Source organism: Schistocerca cancellata, chromosome 2 (genome assembly GCF_023864275.1).
Source record: "Schistocerca cancellata isolate TAMUIC-IGC-003103 chromosome 2, iqSchCanc2.1, whole genome shotgun sequence".
Lineage (NCBI taxonomy): Eukaryota > Metazoa > Arthropoda > Insecta > Orthoptera > Acrididae > Schistocerca > Schistocerca cancellata.
Genome location: NC_064627.1, coordinates 859,259,688 through 859,278,484, shown reverse-complemented (window position 1 = coordinate 859,278,484; position 18,797 = coordinate 859,259,688).

Genomic DNA, 18,797 nt, shown 5'->3' with positions numbered 1-18,797 from the left:
ACCTTGAGGACATGATCCAGAAAAACAACAGAGTGACCAACGGAATCCCCTTGTTTCGACCCATCCATAAAAACAGCTACATAGTCGTGCTGCTCAGATAAAATGGAAGAAAATGCTGCATTAAAAACGGTGACAGGAGTGCAATCTCTCTTGTACTGCAATAAATCTAAAATCACTCCGGGCCTCTTCAGTAACCAGGGTGGCAGGGGGCTAAAACCCAGGATTTGGGGTTGTACAGACTCCACACCGAGAGACTCTAGCACACGTTGCACACGGATCCAAAACGGCAAATTAGTCCAGGGACGGTGGGAAAAAAGGAGGTCCAGATTTGGATGAGCAACTCGATGGTGAGCAGGCGAGGTGGGAGCTGCAAGAAACTTACAAGCCTGGCGCACCAGCAGGAGCTGCCGCCGGATGGTAAGTGGCAGTTCCCCAGCCTCAGCACAGGCTGGGTATGGGACTGGTCTGATAAGCACCCGTGGCCAGTCGAATCCCAGCATGGTGGGCAGCGTCAAGGATCTGCAAATAAGACAGGCCTTACTGACCCATACACTGTGCACCCATAGTCCAGCCGTGAATGCACAAAAGCTCGATAAAACTGAAGGAGACGCATCCTGTCCACTCCCCAAGACCTGTGGCTGAGGCACTTGAGGACGTTTAGTGCCTTCAGAGTTCTGGCTTTCAAGTCACGTAGGTGTGGCAGCCATGACAACCTGGAGTCAAAAATTAGGCCCAGAAACTGCACTGTGTCCCTAAAATGTAGGACAGTGTCCCACATATGCAAGGCAGGCAAAGTAAAAAGACGATGAGAATGATTAAAATGAACACAAACACACTTATCAGAAGAAAACTGAAAACCCGTCTTTGCAGCCCACTCCTCTAACCACCGCACTGTTAGCTGCAACTGACGGCTCACGGTTGCAACACTGGAGGAGGAACAGAAAACAGCAAAGTCGTCCACAAATAAGGAGCACTGTATTGGACTCCTCACTGTAGATGTTATACTGTTGATGGCTATGGCAAAGAGGGTAACACTTAAAACACTGCTCTGGGGGACAACGTTCTCTTGCTCGAAGTGATCAGACAGTGTGTTACCAACTCGGGTCCGAAAAAACCGCTGAGACAGGAAAGACAGAATGAAAATGGGGAGGCGGCCACAAAAGCCCCATTGATGCAGTTGTGCAAGAATACAGTGTCTCCAAGTAGTATCATATGCCTTATTGATATCAAAGAAGATACCAATACAGTGACGCTGATGGAGGACAGCCTGCTGAATAGCCACCTCTAGGAGGGTCAGGTTGTCAACCATGGACCGAAATTTTCGGAATCCACACTGAGAGCGGCTAAGGAGCTGTCTGGTTTCTAACAGCCAGACCAGATGACGATTAACCATCCGTTCCAGGGTCTTTCCGACACAGCTTGTCAAGGCGATACTCCGATAACTACTGGGACATGTGCGGTCCTTTCCTGATTTGAGGAGAGGGATGAGAATTGCCTCCCTCCACGAGGTGGGGAACACTCCTGTCTGCCATATGAAATTAAAACATTCGAGCAGGATTTCCTTTGACGCCGCTGGCAGATGACGAAGCATGGAGTACCGGATGCGGTCGTGACCTGGTGCAATATCAGAAGTCTCAGTAAGTGCCGATTCAAGTTCCCTCATGGAGAAAGGGGAGTTGTAGGCCTCTGAACTGTTCGACCGGAATTCCAAGTTTGCTCTCTCGACAGTCGCACAGTAGCGACGAAATCCTGGATCCTGATTTGCAGTGGCAGAACTTTGTGCAAAATGCTCTGCCAGTGTCTGAGCAATGGCTCTGGGTGTTGTTTGCAGGCATCCCTGGTTGAGGACTGCAGCTATTGGTAAACGGCTGTGTTTACTGCAAATCCTCCAGATGGCTTCCAATACTTTTGTGGAACAAGTGGAATGGTTGATGGAGTCCAGGAACTCCTGCCATGACCTTTTCTTGTTCTACTTAATGACGCGGCGTGCCATGGCTCTTGCGATTCGAAAGGCGGTAAGATTGACCGCTGTTGGGCGGCATTTAAATCGTCGAAGAGCCGCATGCCTGTCCCAGATGGCTGAATGGCACTCTTCTGTCCACCAAGGCACAAGGCGCCGCTTAAGAGGGCCAGAAGACTTTGGTATGGACAGGTCAGCAGCATGATGTATCACAAGTGTGATGTGATCCACCCATTCCTGTACGCTGTTGTGGTGTTCAAAGACAGCCAACCGACGGAACAGTGGCCAGTTAGCCCTGCCAATCATCCACGATGGCGGCCTCTGCTCCAGCAATACACCATCCAGGAGATGAATGCAGATGGGGAAGTGATCACTGGAATGAAGGTCGTTAATGACCTCCCAGTGAACAGAGTCGGTGAGGGTTGGAGAGCAGAAAGATAGGTCAATGGCTGAGAATGACCCAATAGCAGCAGAGAAATGAGTCAGAGTACCAGTGTTGAGGATGCACAACACTTGAGATGCTAGGAGGCTCTCCAAAACTCGACCTCGAGCGCAAAGAGAAGTGGAGCCCCACAGGACATGATGGGCATTGAAGTCGCCCAGGAGGAGAAATGGGCGGAGGAGTTGTGCGATAAGATCTGTGAGGGCCTGTAAGTTCACTGCATCCAGAGGAGGTAAATAAAGGGAGCAAACGGTAAGCCTCCGACGTGAATGAATTTCAACTGCAACTTCTTGTAGGTCAGTATCCAGGGGCAGAGCAGAGGAGTGGTGGTCATTATTGACAAACACGGCGACTCCGCCTTTGGCCCTTTCCCCAGTCAGGTCATCCTTGCGATATAACGTATAGCCCCTTAGTACAGGAGCATCAGATGGTTTTAAATGCATTTCCTGTAAACACAAGCACAGGGGGCGTTGCCATGCTAGGAGGTTCAGTTCCTCCACATGTGCCCGGAATCCATTCATGTTCCACTGTATAATGGGAGCCATCTATCAGGGTGGGAGTACCTTCATCCTCACTTTCTGTCGGGGAGGAGAGCCCACAACAGGTGGAGGCTCAGTTTTGGGGCGAGATGATTGCCCCAGTCTGACATCAACCTCCATTGTCTCTGAAGAGGAGTCGAGAGAGACGTCAGAGAGAATGACATCAACATCAGCAGACTGTATAACTTCAGTCTCCTTCAGCGGGTGAGTCTTTACCTTTGGCTTTGGCTTAGCTTTTTTGGCATGAGGGGGCATTGGAGCCAAAACCTCAGAAGCAGTAGGGGGTGTAGCAGTGCTGGGCAGTGCACAACACTGGACCAGGGAAGGGGCAGGAAGGTCCATGATGTCAGCTACCACGGCCTGGTCAGAAGGCCGGAAGGCCGGGGTGGGGGGGGAGCAGCAGGCTTCACAGGAATGGCAGCAGCACCCGTACATTGACAAACGCAGGTGCTAGTGCTGATAGTAGCAACCTCCGTTTGTGTAGTGGCATCAGTTTTCAAGACTGGCTGTTTCAGAATGGAAGAAAAGGAGGCAGCGAACGTGGGCGGCTGCATGGACTTGTATATTTCCTTTGCCTCACCATATGGGATGCGTTTTGTGGTTTTAAGTTCCTGGATCTTCCGTTCCTCAAGGAAAACTCTGCATTCCCTACTTCACACAGGGTGATCCCCAGAGCAGTTGACACACTTGGGAGGAGAGGAGCAACCAACTCCCTAATGGGTGGCTTTACCACATTTCCCGCAAGTGGCTTCCCCTCCACAGCCGAGAGTAGTGTGTCCAAAGTGTTGGCATTTAAAACACCACATGGGGTTGGGGTAATAAGGCCGTACACTGAGACGTAGGAAACATGCCTTAACATGCTCTGGCAATTTGGTGCTGTTAAACATAAGAATAAATGAGTCAGACTTCATGAGAGCACTATCCACTCATTTCATAACGTGTTGCACGTCGACAATTCCTTCCAGGGACCATTCAACCTTCAGTTCGTCTTGGGGCATGTCAACGAGATCTCTGCAAGTCACAACACCCTTGCTGTAGTTCAAGGTGTTGTGAAATTCAGTCTCTATTGCAAACTCCCCAAGAAATTGTGCTTTCTGAAGTTTCTGGACTTGCTGGAAGCTAGATGTTTCAACCAACAAGGTTCCATTTCGCAAGCGCTTGATAGATTTTAAGGTGCCAGCAATGCCTTCTAAGCCTTTCTGTATATAAAATGGTGAAACTTTATTGAAACTCCCCTCCTTTCTTTTAATTATGAGAAACACATTCTGCGAAGCAGTTTGCATTCTGTTACTAGCAACTGAATCAGGAGGACTGGCTACACGAGCCCTCTTGTTGGATTAGGTGTTAGAACCCACCTGCGGTCCACCCTTTCCGCTGGGAGGAGAAGAATAAAAGTTCGAGGGTTCCATTTCGGTCCCACGAGCAGCTAGGGAACTAGAAGTCCACCTAGACAGAGCCCCGCGTGCCTAGGTAAGCCTTATACAACTGAGATGAGGCAGGTTCCCCTTGAGGTTGCCCGCTAACGAATGTTCCACCTCAATAGCCATGCATCTCACCAGCGCGCAGCACACCTTGAGATTGAGGGGTTGTTTATAGGGGTTTATTCCATCCACGCGATCCGGGCAGTCAAGCCAAGATCCCCATTCCCTGAGACACACAACATTCCACCGCCGTGCCGCACGGTGGTCGCTGAAGTATGCCCAGAGCTTATGGTGACAGGGGACTGGCGGTACTTACCAGTCCCCAGCTCAGGAACCCCAGGGTCGCCAAGCCTGTACCCAGCATATGAATGCTGAGCCCCTGGGGGCTCCACCCTTTGTGCTTAGCATTTAGGCCACCTGCAACAAACAGATTGCCTTGTTGGAACAGTAGCATTTCAAAATCAGCTTCTTATAGTGTACCTCGTGATGATCTGTATGCGGAAATGAACTTGATGGTTCCCCTCAATGTCTGAATCACTACTGCAGTGGCCTCTATTGTGTTAAGGGCAGGTAGTGGCAGAGGATATGGCGTAGTGAGCTTTTCACGTAAATTGTAGTTCCCCTACCTGCTGTTAGTGTATCTGTCCAGTAGCAACTGTAATTGTGCAGTCTGATGTGGACATCAGGCTTTAGCCAAGTCTCTGTAACTAAGCACATGTCAATGCCTTCTGTCTGGAGGAAATGGTGGAATTCCCGTTCTTGTCCGCAGATGCCTGTGGCATTCTGCATGCATATTGCCATTCCGTATCTGGCTTCCATACTGGGAGCAGGAGATGGCTGTTGGTGTAGCCTGGATGACGATTTTGATGGCAGCTGCAATCAGCTGCGGGATGATGGCCATTATGGAATGGACAGCTTCGGCGTTTAGCTTGATCATCATTTCCATCAAGGCACTGAAGAAGGAATGTTTAGTGTGGGTTGACTTAGGTTGGTGCTCCTGGGTGGGGCCTGTCGTGGTGCAGGTGCTGCTCTGTGGTGTTGATGAGCTGTGGTAGTGAATGCAGGAGGTGGTGCAGCATGATGGGGGACCCTGGGGTCTCTTGGATTCCTCCTGTTGTGAATTGGGGGGGGGGGGGGGGCGGAAAGCTTTCGTCGCCTGGTGGTGGTGCCTGCCCCTGGGCGTTGTGCATAGGTTGCAAATGCTTGACGGTAGCTGATGCATAGTTCCTTACTCCTCTGCTTGCTGCTGCATTGTAGGTGAGGTCTTGGCATCTTCGCCGTGCTATACGGATCTTGACGTTCTCGCATCTCGTGCAGTTGGTGGGGTGATTTTCATTGCAGCAGACAGAGGTGGGTGCCGTTGTCATTTCTGTTTTACATTCCTTGTGCAAGTGGTCTCCTACACATTTGACGCATTTCTCTGGCACTGGGCAATGCCTGGCTACATGGTTGAAGCCCTAGCATTAGTAGCTAATTGTGGGGCATGTCTTGCCACTTGGATTTTCAAATGTTACGTCTGTGTTGGCGATGGTTTTCATAGATAGCAGTGTTGGCCAACATTTTAATAATAGGGGGTGTCTTTGTGTGTTTTTGGTGACTTCACCTTTGATATTGACCTTGTTATTGTTTGGATGTCCTAAAGTTCCGCTCTCAGGTATTCACAGCTGTAGTTGAAATGGACTTCTCTGATAACCTGCTTGTTTGGCTTGTTGGTGGACCAGGTGTAGTAGCCCAAGTAGCACTTTTTGAGCTCCTCTGTGACTTTGGTGTAGTCCTCATGGCGCTTGTATGGAGTTCATACAGGTCTTTTCCGCTGACTCGGAAGTGAAAAGGGCTGCTGACAAAGCCCTTGATGGTAAGCATTAGGGTTTTGTACGTATTCTTATAATTTATCACAATTGGTGGAGGAGTCTGGGTTTTTGGAGGGACTGGTGCAGCCATTGAGGACCCGTCATCAGTCGTGATAACTGCAGTGTCTGTGAACGAGCTGCTGGAGGCCACAAGTTGGTTGGTGGCGATGTATCTTGTGGGTGCAGTGCATGTGACAATGACAAACTCCTCTTCATCAAGGACTGGCTTGGCTTTCTTGGCTCATTTCTCCTCAATGGTTGGTGGAAGGGAATTTGCTGAGGAGGTAGTACTGGTCTTCCTCTTGGGAGGTAGCTTCATCCTGAATTGGGGTGACTGGTCTTGAGGCACCTTGGACGATGTTGGTTAGGTATTGGAGAGCTCTGCTCACGGTTGGGGCAGCGCTGGTGGTACCCATGGGTACGCTGTAAGGTTGGTGTCCAACGTCAGAATTCCCTGTCGCATTGAGTGTCGCCAAGAGTTCTTGTTCCTCCATTGGTCATTAGGATGGGACTGGTCAGTGGTGGTCATAGTATGATGTGGGGCATGTGGATGTTTGGGCATAGATGATAGAGCTAACCTTTGCCTCAGTGAACGCAGGCTTGTCCCATGCAAAGGGGGCCCTGGCTCACATATTCCATACTCTAACGGTCCCTTGGTGTGACTAAATTATCCCTGAAGAATTTAGTGTGCAACCGAAGAAAGAAGCATGACAATTTTGCAGCTAGCCACAGTTGACAATTTTGTTTTTTTCGGAGGATCGCTAAGCAATCTCAGTGGTGACGATGTCTCAAAGTTCTCGGTAAGACCGCAGAAATCACCAGGTGGCGAGTTGTGTTTCAATCTTCTATGCCGTGAGCAGCTCCAACGTCTGGAGCGCTTCTGTGCAGCAGCCTCTGGATGCTGTGATACATATTGCTGCTGCACGGCTGCTGGGCAGAGCGTCCTCCCGGCCAATCAGCGCGCTGTGCTGGACTCTGGCTGGAGCGGCGAGCTTGGCCATGGTACATCTTCACACCTCAGCATCTCAGCTCTGTTAGATCATTGCACACCTACTCTTTCCCTCTAGCAGGCCGTATTTATATATGGGTGCAGCAGGCGCCCAAGGGAACACCTGCCATCATCCACTCTATGCCCCGGTAGTAGCCTCTAAATCGCTGCTTTGTCGGACACATAATATTTTATAACACTATTGTGTATTAAAATAGAATCTTCTTAATTTTCGTATGAATGTAATTAAGTTGGCTATAATCACAGAAAAAAGTTTTAGTTCACCTCCATTTAAACTTTGCTGTCCACAATTTTTAGAATGGAACTGATTGTAGAACATGACCTCTGAACTACAACTTTAAGAAACCTTGTATTGGTTTTTATTTACATCAAAGTCTTGGAACTTGTTGTATCTTCAGTATTTAATGTGTTTAATCCTGCACTGCTATCAGAATTTTCCAGCATTAATATAACAGATACTTAATCTACTACACACGGGGACGTTTTTGTTTCAAATTTAGTTTCCAGTAAATTACTCGAAAACTATTAGAGGTATCTTAATAGGGTAACATAGTTACTGTTTTTATATCAAACTGAAGAGTAATACAAATTTTTGGCTTTCTAGCTTTATTATTTAGCACCACTTATTTTTTTCTTAAAACAATGTATTTAGGGAAAGATATTCATCTGATCACTCCGTGATTTGACAACGTGATTTGACACATTAATATACTGAAGCGTATGTTGACAAAGTTCGGAAAAGCTACTTTAAGTTTCATCCTTAGTGTATGTTGCAATACTTGCTTGGTACGCACAGACGCATTATGGGGACGTGGCAATAGCAGCAGTGAACTGGGGTAAGTCCTGGCACACAAGCTCACCTCCATATCTCTCAAATGATACAGCGCTTGTTTCGCCACATGTTCCCTATGGTAGGACATCACCTGTTTCGTATTGCAGGTCATAAGAGAAGAAGATGCAGCAATTTATGCCACACCTAATGCACAAGAAATAGTGGCCATGATAATAGAGAATACTGAAGATCAGTATCCACCACCAGTCGAATACACCTTGAAGAATGAACTCAGCCAACTGGGGCCTGCACAACCACTGCCAAACAACAACTCAGCATTCAGACATTGAAGCTACAACCAGCTCCTCCATCAAATATAATGCCCTGCAAACAAACAGGCTTTTGGAGAATGTAGAACACACTGGTCTGTTTCCACTGTGGACTCCCAGGACACATTGCATGCTACTGCAAAGAAAGAACCCGAGTCTTAGATGCAATCATGCCACATGAAGTCAACAATCACAACAGTCCTATTTGCGCCAGTCACATGCAAAGAATACAGTTTCCCAACATGCCATAAGCATTTCCCGTTACTATACAGAGGTACCACCTTCTCCCCTAGCCACTGACTGTGTGAGGTGACCATCTATGGAGGTGGGCTTGCCACAGATGAAAATCCTCCATGCACTACTGTTCCCAAGATGACAGGAAATCTCATTGACATCATCTTTGATGGGCAACCTATCTGGGGATAGTTGACTTAGGCCATCTTTTTCTGTGGTGTCAAATACTTCTCATTACCAGCTAAAGAAGACTATGTTCTGTGATACAAAAGTGATTGTGCTGAAGGTCGCAAATGGAAAAAAAGTCCATCCGACAAGAACAGGTATCACAAGAATAACGATCAATGACAGAACACAACCCCTTGAATTTGTTGTTTTAACAGAAGGTAGACATGATGTTACTCTCAGACAGGACTTCTCGCAGGCATCACAAGAAGTCAAAGAGTGTAGAGTAGAAGATCAGAGCACCAGACGATGAAGCTATTCCAACAAGCACACATAAGAAAGACACTCTGAGTGGCTGTTCGACATTGAAGGTATTGCAGAATGAAATTTTCATTCTGCAGCCGAGTGTGTGCTGATATGAAACTTCCTGGCAGATTAAAACTGTGTGCCGGACCGAGATTTGAATTCGGGACCTTTGTCTTTCGTAGGCAAGTGCTTAACTGGTGGAATTAAAGCTGTGAGGACGGGTCATGAGTCGTGCTTGGGTAGCTCAGTCAACAGAGCACTTTCCCACGAAAGGAAAAGGTTCCGAGTTGGAGTCTCGGTCCAGCACATAGTTTTCATCTGCCTGGAAGTTTCATTGAAGATATTGTTATCCCGCCGTCATCAGTGAGAAGAGCTCCTGTTGTCTGTCGAGAACCTTAGTTAACTGTGAAAAAGATAATCGGACTCACAAAATAAATCTACATGACAGTGACAATCATAAACATTGTAGGTGGTCAAGGAGAACTTTGAATCACTAATTGTCATGACCAGCAACAACTCATTCCTAAAGGAATGTGTGTAGGGACAGCTGAACCACTTCAATAAGGGCAGCTTAGTGTCAATGATGGAGAATTGTGCTCCCCCACCACTAAAGATAATGCAGGAAACTACTACTGAACTGCAACTGCCAATGGGACCTGACCGCGGATTAGTGTTGGTGAGTGATAGACATTCTGCATCAATTTTCGCATGCTTTCAGATCCAGAGTGGAGAAAAGAGAGGCCAAGTGACCCACAGTAAAATACCATATCAACAATTAGCCAGGTCTCAGAGAGAGTGTCACCAGCCGAACTACATATAATATGGGAGGAAACAGAGAATGTGCACAAGATGACATCATTGACCCTTCAGAGTGGCCTTGGTACTCTCCTGTGGTCCTTGTGAAGAAGGCTAGGCACATGACATTTCTGTGTGGAGTACCGATGACTGAACAAAATCATGCAAATGATGCCTATCCATTGCCACACATAGGTGACATCATAGACTACTTGAAAGAAGCAAAGTATTTCTGATATATGGACATGCAAACAGGGTACTGGAAAATCAAGGTTGGTGAGACAGACCAGGAAAGAACTGCATTCATAGCACCTGATGGGCTCTATGAGTTGTAATTATGATGTTTGGACTGTGTAACATTCAGACTGCCTTCGAACTTAAGATGGACAACCCACTTTGACACCTTAAATGGACAACTTGTCTTTGGTTTCTGGATGACACTGTCATTCTTTTGAATACATTTGAAGAATATTTAAGCCACTTGACAACTGTGTTGAAGTGTGTGCACATTATAGGCCTGTGACTGAATCCAAAAAAGTGCCTCTTCCTCAGCGGAGAAATAGAAATCTTGGGGCATCTTGTCAATGGCCATGAAATCCATCCCAATACAGAGAAAATGAGAGCAGTTACACGTTTTCTGACTCCTCAGCACATTCTTGGTATGCAGTTGTACTACAGGTGATTGATAAAGGACCTGCATACCAAGGCACATCCCTTGCAAGGAAATGCCAAAATCTGGAACAAGATGCAATGAAGAATTTTCATTGTCCTTGAGAAGTCTTAGCACTGTATGATGAGAATGCCAAGAGAGAACACACTGACACTAGCAGGTATGGGAGAGGTGCAGATTTAGTGCATATTCAGGAAGGTGTTGAAATTGTGATGTTAGGGCTTTTTCTTTCAGAGAACTCTTCAAGATGAACTATTCTACAACAAAGAAAGTGTCCGTTGCAGTTGTTTGGACTATTAACACATTCTGGCCCTATTTATTTGGCAAACCATCACTGCTGCGACAGACCAACTTCCGTATGTTGGCCGATTGCTTTGAAGGATCTGTCAGGTCGACTGATGAGATGGACACTGAGCCTTCAGGAGTATGATGTGACAGTCGTATACAAAAGTGGACACAAACACAAGGACACAGACTGATTTTCAAGGAATTCTATAGTGGAAAACAGCAGTGTGGTTGAAACACTTCTTTTTCTTGAAAAATTTCAGCTTATGTAGGTTGTTCACAGTGTCTCTTCCAAGCTTCTCATTTCTCGCAAAATCTATCCATTAGAATCTTGTCCCAATGCAGCCCTCTTCAATTCACATCATCCTTAACCTGGTCTCTCCATCTTGTTCATGGTCTTTGTCCAGATTCTGTCCATACTAGGATCCTTCTGGGAAGTCTTTCTGGTCCCATCCTTTTAATGTGGCCACACCATTTCAGCCTACCAACACTATTCTACGAACCGCTGTATGTAGTAGTTAATCTGCAATTTTTTTATTCCAAATTATTTGCTGAATGTGAATTTTATGACTGCAGCTACAGCAGGTATAGACTTCTTACCCAAATGTGACATATGAAAATTTGTGCTGAACCAGGACTCAACACTGGATATCTCATTAATGCAAAGTGTCACCTGAACCACTTTGGCTATCCAATCAAAACCTCCATATATCACAGTCCACCTCCTTGCATCATAGTGTTATGTATCTCTTCCTCTAACCTCGCAACATTACTTGCTTCCCACTTAGGGAGAATGATACCACCACAAGGAATTGAGACCATTTTTATTGTTGTGTGTCCCTTTTGACTTATGACACTTATATATTATTTGATGATAAATAGCTGTATGAAATATTATACCAAGTTATTTTCTGAATGCAAATTCCATGACCTCAGCTCCAATGAGTACAGACGTAAGTTAATCTGCAGTTGATAACACTGTCCATTGTTTTATGTTATGTAACCAATATATTCTTCTCCATGCCTTTCTTCTTTTACCCTCAGTCTTACCTACTATTATCAACTGTAGAAGTGTACATTCACTGTTCCATAAAATATGTCCTAGCTTTCCAGTTTTCCTTCTTTTAAACATTGTCAACATTTCTTGCTGTTTGCATATTCATTGCAGTACTTAATTATTGTTGGTACCTAGGGTATTTTAATCATTCTGAGGTAAATATATATTTTAAAGGCCTCTGTCTTCTTTGCTGTGTCATATTTACTGTCCTTCCTTCAGAACCATATAGAAGTACAAATCAGATGTATGGGGGCTAAACAAAAATATGGAAACGCTGTAAGAAATACATACTCGAACATAAATGCAGAGGTTACCCAAACCTGCAGGTTGCACTATTGTGTATTTGGTTATGAATGGCTCTTATGCAATGTCTTTAGTATGTTGAAAGTGTCAGTCCTGTCAGAACAGTGTTCTGTGAACTGTGAGTACATTATGTCAAAGCTACAAGAGTTCGAACGTGAGCATATTGTTGGTAAATGTTTGCTGTTTCAGGAGGCACCTTATCAAAGATTTATACTGCTTACAAGGAAAACGGAAAAACATCATCCGCAAAGTCACAATGTGGATGAAAGTGTGTGATGATTGATCGTGACAGTCAGTCACTGCACAGAATTGTGACAGCTGCAAGAGTCACTGCATAACTTGTCACGCTCGTGAACAGTGTCTGCACAAAAATAACATGAAGGAGTGCCATTACCAGGGAACTGCAGGGTGAGACGAATTCCAAAACTGCTTACTGCCACAGATTATGTGACCATTTTGACTGATCAGTTCCATCCCATGGCACGTTTATTCCCTCTTAAAGACACTGTGTTCCAAGATGGCATGCCCCCTGTTCACAAAGCTCACCACGAAGATGAACTGTTGCATCTCTCCTGGCCATCACAGTCACCAGATGTCAATATTACTGAGCCTTTGTAGTCTACTTTTGGAGAGACAGTTGTGGGATTGTTAACCACTTCCATCATTGTTACCTGAACTTGCCAGTATTTTGCAGGAAGAATGGTATATGATTCCCTTGAAAACCTTCCAGGACCTGTATTTATCCATTCTGAGACGACTGGAAGCTGTTTTGACTGTCAACAGGTTTTCTACACTATATGAGGCAATGTAATGTGTTGTGGTTTTGGTTGTTTCCATATTTTTATCGTACCCCTGTAGCATCTTAACAAGTGTCTGGTGATGACAAATGTCCTGGAGAGGAACTTGTTTTATCAACAAAAGCTTCCGAAGCACTTTAAACTGTTTTGAAATCTATGGAGCAGCAGCCTTCAGCCTCCTTCAGGTGTGGATGTTGCTGGAAATGTGAATATTCCTTGAAAAAGTCATTACAGTCAGTTTTTCAGTTACACTTCTGAATGTTTTCGCATGAAAATATAAAGACCAGTATTTTAAAATAATAAACTGAAAGATCCTATATTACCATTTTGGAATAAATACTATTATTTACTTTTGATTACCTTTTTTTAAAATAAAAAGCTGTAACTGAATTTCTAATTGTGCAATAAATTTTAAAAGTTCATTGTCTTATTATGGGTGTGTTTCAATATTACTGACCCATGATGGATAATATATATTTAAAATTTTATTATTTACAAAGTTTTGCACTTGGAATAATCCATTAAATATTTTTTGTAACAAGCATCCCTGGAAATCATAATTTAATTATAGGAAAGTTATTTCTTCATTAAAAAGCAGATATACGCTCAAAGAGAGAAAAAGATGTACTACGAAGGAATTATCTGAACGGGACAGAAATTGGTTGATGTGATGTACATGTACAGACAAATAAATGATTACATTTGATGATTTGGTCAAGAGAAAGAGCTTCACAAACTGAGCAACTCAAAAACGCATTGGTCCACCTCTGGCCTTTATGCAAGCAGTCATTCAGCTGGGCATTGACTGATCGAGTTGCTGTATGTCCTCCTGAGGGATACTGTGCCAAATGCTGTCCAATTGGGGTGTTAGATCAACAAAATCCCAAGCTGATTGCAGGCCCCTGCCCATAATGCTCTAAATGTTCTCATTTGTGGAGAGATCTGGGAACCTTGCTGGCCAAGGTAGGGTTTGACAAGTACAAAGACAAGCAAACTACCACCGTGTGCAGGTGGGCATTATCTTGCTGAAATGTAATGCCAAGATAGTTTGTCATGAAAGGCAACAAAAAGGGGTGAAGAATATTGTTGACATTCTGCTGTGGTGTAAGGTGCCATGGATGACAACTGCAGTGGTCCTACTGTAAAATGAAATGGAACCTCAGACCATCACTCCTGGTTCCTGGGCTCTACAACAGGTGACAGTCAGGCTGGTATCCCAACACTGCCCGGGGCATCTCCAGATGCATCTTCACTGGTCATTGGGGTTCAGTTCGAAGCGGGACTCGTCACTGAATTCAATTCTGTTCCAATCAAAGAGATTCCAGGCCTCAATGATCAGCAAAGACATGTCTGGAGATGCCCTAGACAGCAGTAGGATATCAACCTGACTGTTGTCTGCCATATGGACCAACAGCCGGGAGTAATGGTCTGGGGTGCCATTTCATTTCACAGCAGGACTCCTTCAGTTGTCATCCGCGGCACTTTCACAGCACAATGGTACACTGACGATACTCTATGCCGTCTTGGTGCCCTTCATGGCAAGCCATCCTGGTCTTACATTTCAACAACATAATGCCCGCTCACTTATGGGAAGAGTTCCTACTGCATGTCTTTGTGCTTGCCAGACACTACTGTGCCCAGCAAGGTCACCAGATCTCTCCCCAGCTGAGATTGTTCGGAGCAGTATGGGCAGGGCCCTGCAACCAGCTCAGAATTTTGACAATCTAACACACCAGTTTGACAGAATTTGGCACAATATCTCTCAGGAGGACAGCAACTACTCTATCAATGACAAGTTGTGTAACTGCTTGCATAGGGGCAAGCGGTGGACCAATGCATTACTGTCTTACTGTTTGTGAAGCTCTTTCTCTTCAACAAAACATTCAGTTTTTCTGAAATTGTAAACATTTGTTTGTCTGTACATGTACATCACATGTATCAACTTCACTCCCATTTGAATAATTCCTTCCTTGTGTCCCCTTTTCTTGTCTTAGAGTGTATATTTTAAACAACTGAAAATTCATTGCATTAGCCCATGTTTTTTGAGAATGGGCTTCTAGTATCTGAAATTTAAAACCGAGAAAATGAATTTTAAAAATTTAGATCATATAACCTGAATGATAAAATACTCAGTATTGATATTCTTCATCCTTCAGGCTTGTCTTCCCTTCTCTTCTATTTTGTTTGGCTCATATTTCACAATCACATAGTGCTTTATCAATATGCTCAATGGCAACCATAACAGATTCTGTTAGTGAGTGCCTATGTGAATGAGTTTCTTTGCTTGTGTTATATTTACAATAATTTTCTTTTGGGCACAAATTATGCATTGGTGTCTGGTTGGTGGATACCGTCTTTTTTATAGTGGCATTCCCATAGAGTAGCTAAAGAGAATCAGCTTCTTTAAGTGTAAGCCTATCTTTTCCTACTAGTGGTTTTCCATCTTCATTAGTTCACCTTTCTTTTCCTTAAGCAAGTGACAAAATCTACCATCAAATCTCTTTTGGGTGTGGCCAACACTCTGGAGAACATCCTCCCAAATGTCTGGAAAAGGGGTGTATTAGGTGAAAAGTTGAAGTGTTTTAACATTTTAAAGGAACTTTTGATGCTGCTATTGCTACAAAAACAGTGTAAAATATTAACCCTTGAGTGGGTGTGGTGTTTTTTGTAACACGAGTAGACGCATGGCCTAGTTGTATACTTTATATGCATGTGAAGAATAGCTGTTTTTATATTACCGAGGTAATCATGTATGAGCGAAATCACAATTTTATTTTATTTTAACTAAGCAAAGATAAAATAAACTTATATTTTATGAGCTAAAGCACTGTCTAATTACAAAATAAAAAAACAAACTTTCATTATATCACTATGATGCAGCATACAGGGGTTACCTCATAGTAATGACACACTCTAAGCATTAAACAGCAGTGTTGGATCAGATCATAGCCAACCACTTATTCAATTGCTAATTACCTCTTATACAATAGCCCCGTTGTGGCATTGTGCTGCTAGCTCAGAATCTGGCTGTTTTCTTACACAGATCGTATCTTTTTTCTCGCCTATCTTGCTGTATATTTTATACTTTTGCTGCTCACTTGGATGTATGACAGCATAACTTAGCACTGTGTTAGCTGAAGCAATAATGAAGGAATAGGTACAGGCTTGCAATTAGAAAGAAACAATGGAATGGTACATGACAATGCTATTTGAGAATTGCGCACTTTATACACAGGAATGCCTGCTCGAGGGATAAATAAACTCTACAGATTAACAGGAGATATTTTGGCATAAGTTTTGGAACCCAAATCCAAGGAATTCCCTCTTAAGAGACATATGTACATTAGAAACACGTGGTACCTACATGACACTCAGCTCCTACACAGGAAAAAATAAATAAATTTCAAAAAGTCACCAAATTCTTGTTTATACTGGCATATTGCGAATGTACACAACAATTGTTAATTACATAATTTAAAAATTGTTTATTATTAATATCAACAGTGTAGGGAAAGACAGATTACTATGTACCATAAAGATAACACACTAAGTTGCAGAAAGACACGATTAAAAGATACTTACATATAAACTTTCGACATCAGCCTTCAATGGAAAAAGAGAAATGTACACCATTCATTCAGACAAGCAAGCATAGCTCATGCACAGATGACCGCCAACTCAGGCAGCTGGGACCACAATGAAACTGTCATGTGGGGCAGAGAGGCAGGGAAAACTGAACGTAAAAGGGGAGGAGGTGATAGTACAGAGAGGGTGGAAACTGTTGGGTGGAGGGTGTGGAGACAGTTTGTTACTGTGGCTGAGGGTGGGATAATTATGGGAGCAGAGAATGTGTTGTAAGGATAACTTCTCCTTGCGCAGTTCTGAAACGCTGGTGGTGGAGGGGACGATCTAGATGGCTCAGCTTCTGAAGCAGCCATTGAAATCAAGCATGTTATATTCAGCTGCATGTTGTGCCACAGGGTGGGTTTTCACTCTTGGGTGAAGTTTGGTAGTGGCTATTCATCCTGAAGGACAACTGGTTGGTAGTAAAAAAAAAAAAAAAAAAAAAAAAAAAACCTGTGCAATGTTTGCAGGAAAGCTGGTATATGATATGGCTGTTTTCACAGATGGCCCAGCCTCTGATGGGATAGGATAAGCCTGTGTCAGGACTGGAATAGGTAGTGCTGGGTGGGGGGATTGGGCAGATCTTCCACCTCGTTCTTCCACAAGAGCTTAGGGTTAGGATTGGGGGATGACTTCAGGATGGACTAGGATGTTGTGGAGATTGGATGGGTGGTGACAGCACACCACCTTGGGAGGGTGGGAAGGTTTTTTGGTAGGGTATCCCTCATTTCAGGGCATGACGATAGGTAATCAAAGCCTTGGCAAAGGATGCAGTTGTTCAGTTGTTCCAGTCCAGGATGGTATTAGGTGTCAAAGGGGCACTCCTTTGTGGCTGGTTCTTTGGCACGATGGGAAAATTGGGGGTGGGAGGCAGGAATGCCATGAGTGATCTGTTTGCGGACTAGATCTGGGAGATACTGCCTTCCTGTGAATGCCTTGGTGAGACCCTCTACATACTGGGCAAAGGAGTTGTTGTCATTGCAGACAAGCCATCCCTTGGTGGCTAGGCTGTATGGGAAGCTTTTTTTTTTTTGCGAGAAAGGGATGACAGCTATCGAAATGCAGGTACTGTTGGTGGTTTTAATGTGGACAGAGGTGTGAATGGAGCCATCACAGAGGAGGAGGTCAATGCTGGGTTGAGGAGAACCTGTTAAAATGGATGGGAGAGACAGTGTTCAGATTGTGAAGGAATAAAGACATGGTGTCTTGGCTCTGAATCCAGGTCATGAAGATATCATCAGTGAATCTCAACTAGACTATGGATTTGGTGTTTTGCAAGGCTAGGAAGGGCTCCTCTACACGGCCCATAAACAGGTTGGCATACAAGGATGCCATGCGGGTGTCTGTGGCTGTACCACAGATTTTTTTTATATACGTTCCCTTTACAGAAGAAATAGCTGTGTGTTAGGATAAAGTTAGTAAGGTGTACGAGGAATGAGGTAGTGGGTTGTTCAGTAGTGAAAAGACCATAGGCATGAGGGATGCTGGTGTGTAGGGAGGTGGCGTCAGCTGTGATGAGTGGGATGATGATGATTGGTGTTTTAGGGCGCACAACAGCGAGGTTATCAGCGCCCGTGTGATGAGTGGGGATCCAGGAGGTAAGGAGATGGGAATGGTGGAGAGTCAGTGAAGAAAATGGTTGGTATCTTTGACATGGGATGCTAGATTACCAGGGCGCAATTATTTCAGTGAGGGCACAATAACCAGCCAGAATGGGACATCTAGGACTGTTAGGTTTGCGGGTTTTGGGGAGCACATAGAAGGTGGTGTGCAGGGTGTCATAGGAGTGAGGAGAGAAATGGATTCAGGGGAGAGGTTCTAGGAAGGTCCTAAGGCTTTAAGCAGGGACTGGAAGTTACATTGGACTTCTGGGATGGGATCAATCTGCCATTTAGTATTATGTACATACATATCAATTCTTTCTCCAAAATAAAAGTTCTCTGTTACAAATTGTAAGGGTTCCATTACTGTCACCCTATTAAAAATATCAATTTTACCAGCTCATTTCTGTTAATATTGTTTGTGTTCTAGAAAATCAGGAAGTTACAGGTACCTGCTAACAGTAGGGAAACCCCCAGCAGACCACACTAGTTTTTGCATTGTGGGGCCTTGAGGCATGAATAATATAGTTTAATTACAAAGTATTTTGAGTTTAGAAGTCAAAAGAGAAGGTATAATGGTTGTGTTCATGATTAAATATTCAAAGAAAGTAATTTTGTGAAGTACTCTGAGTAGAATT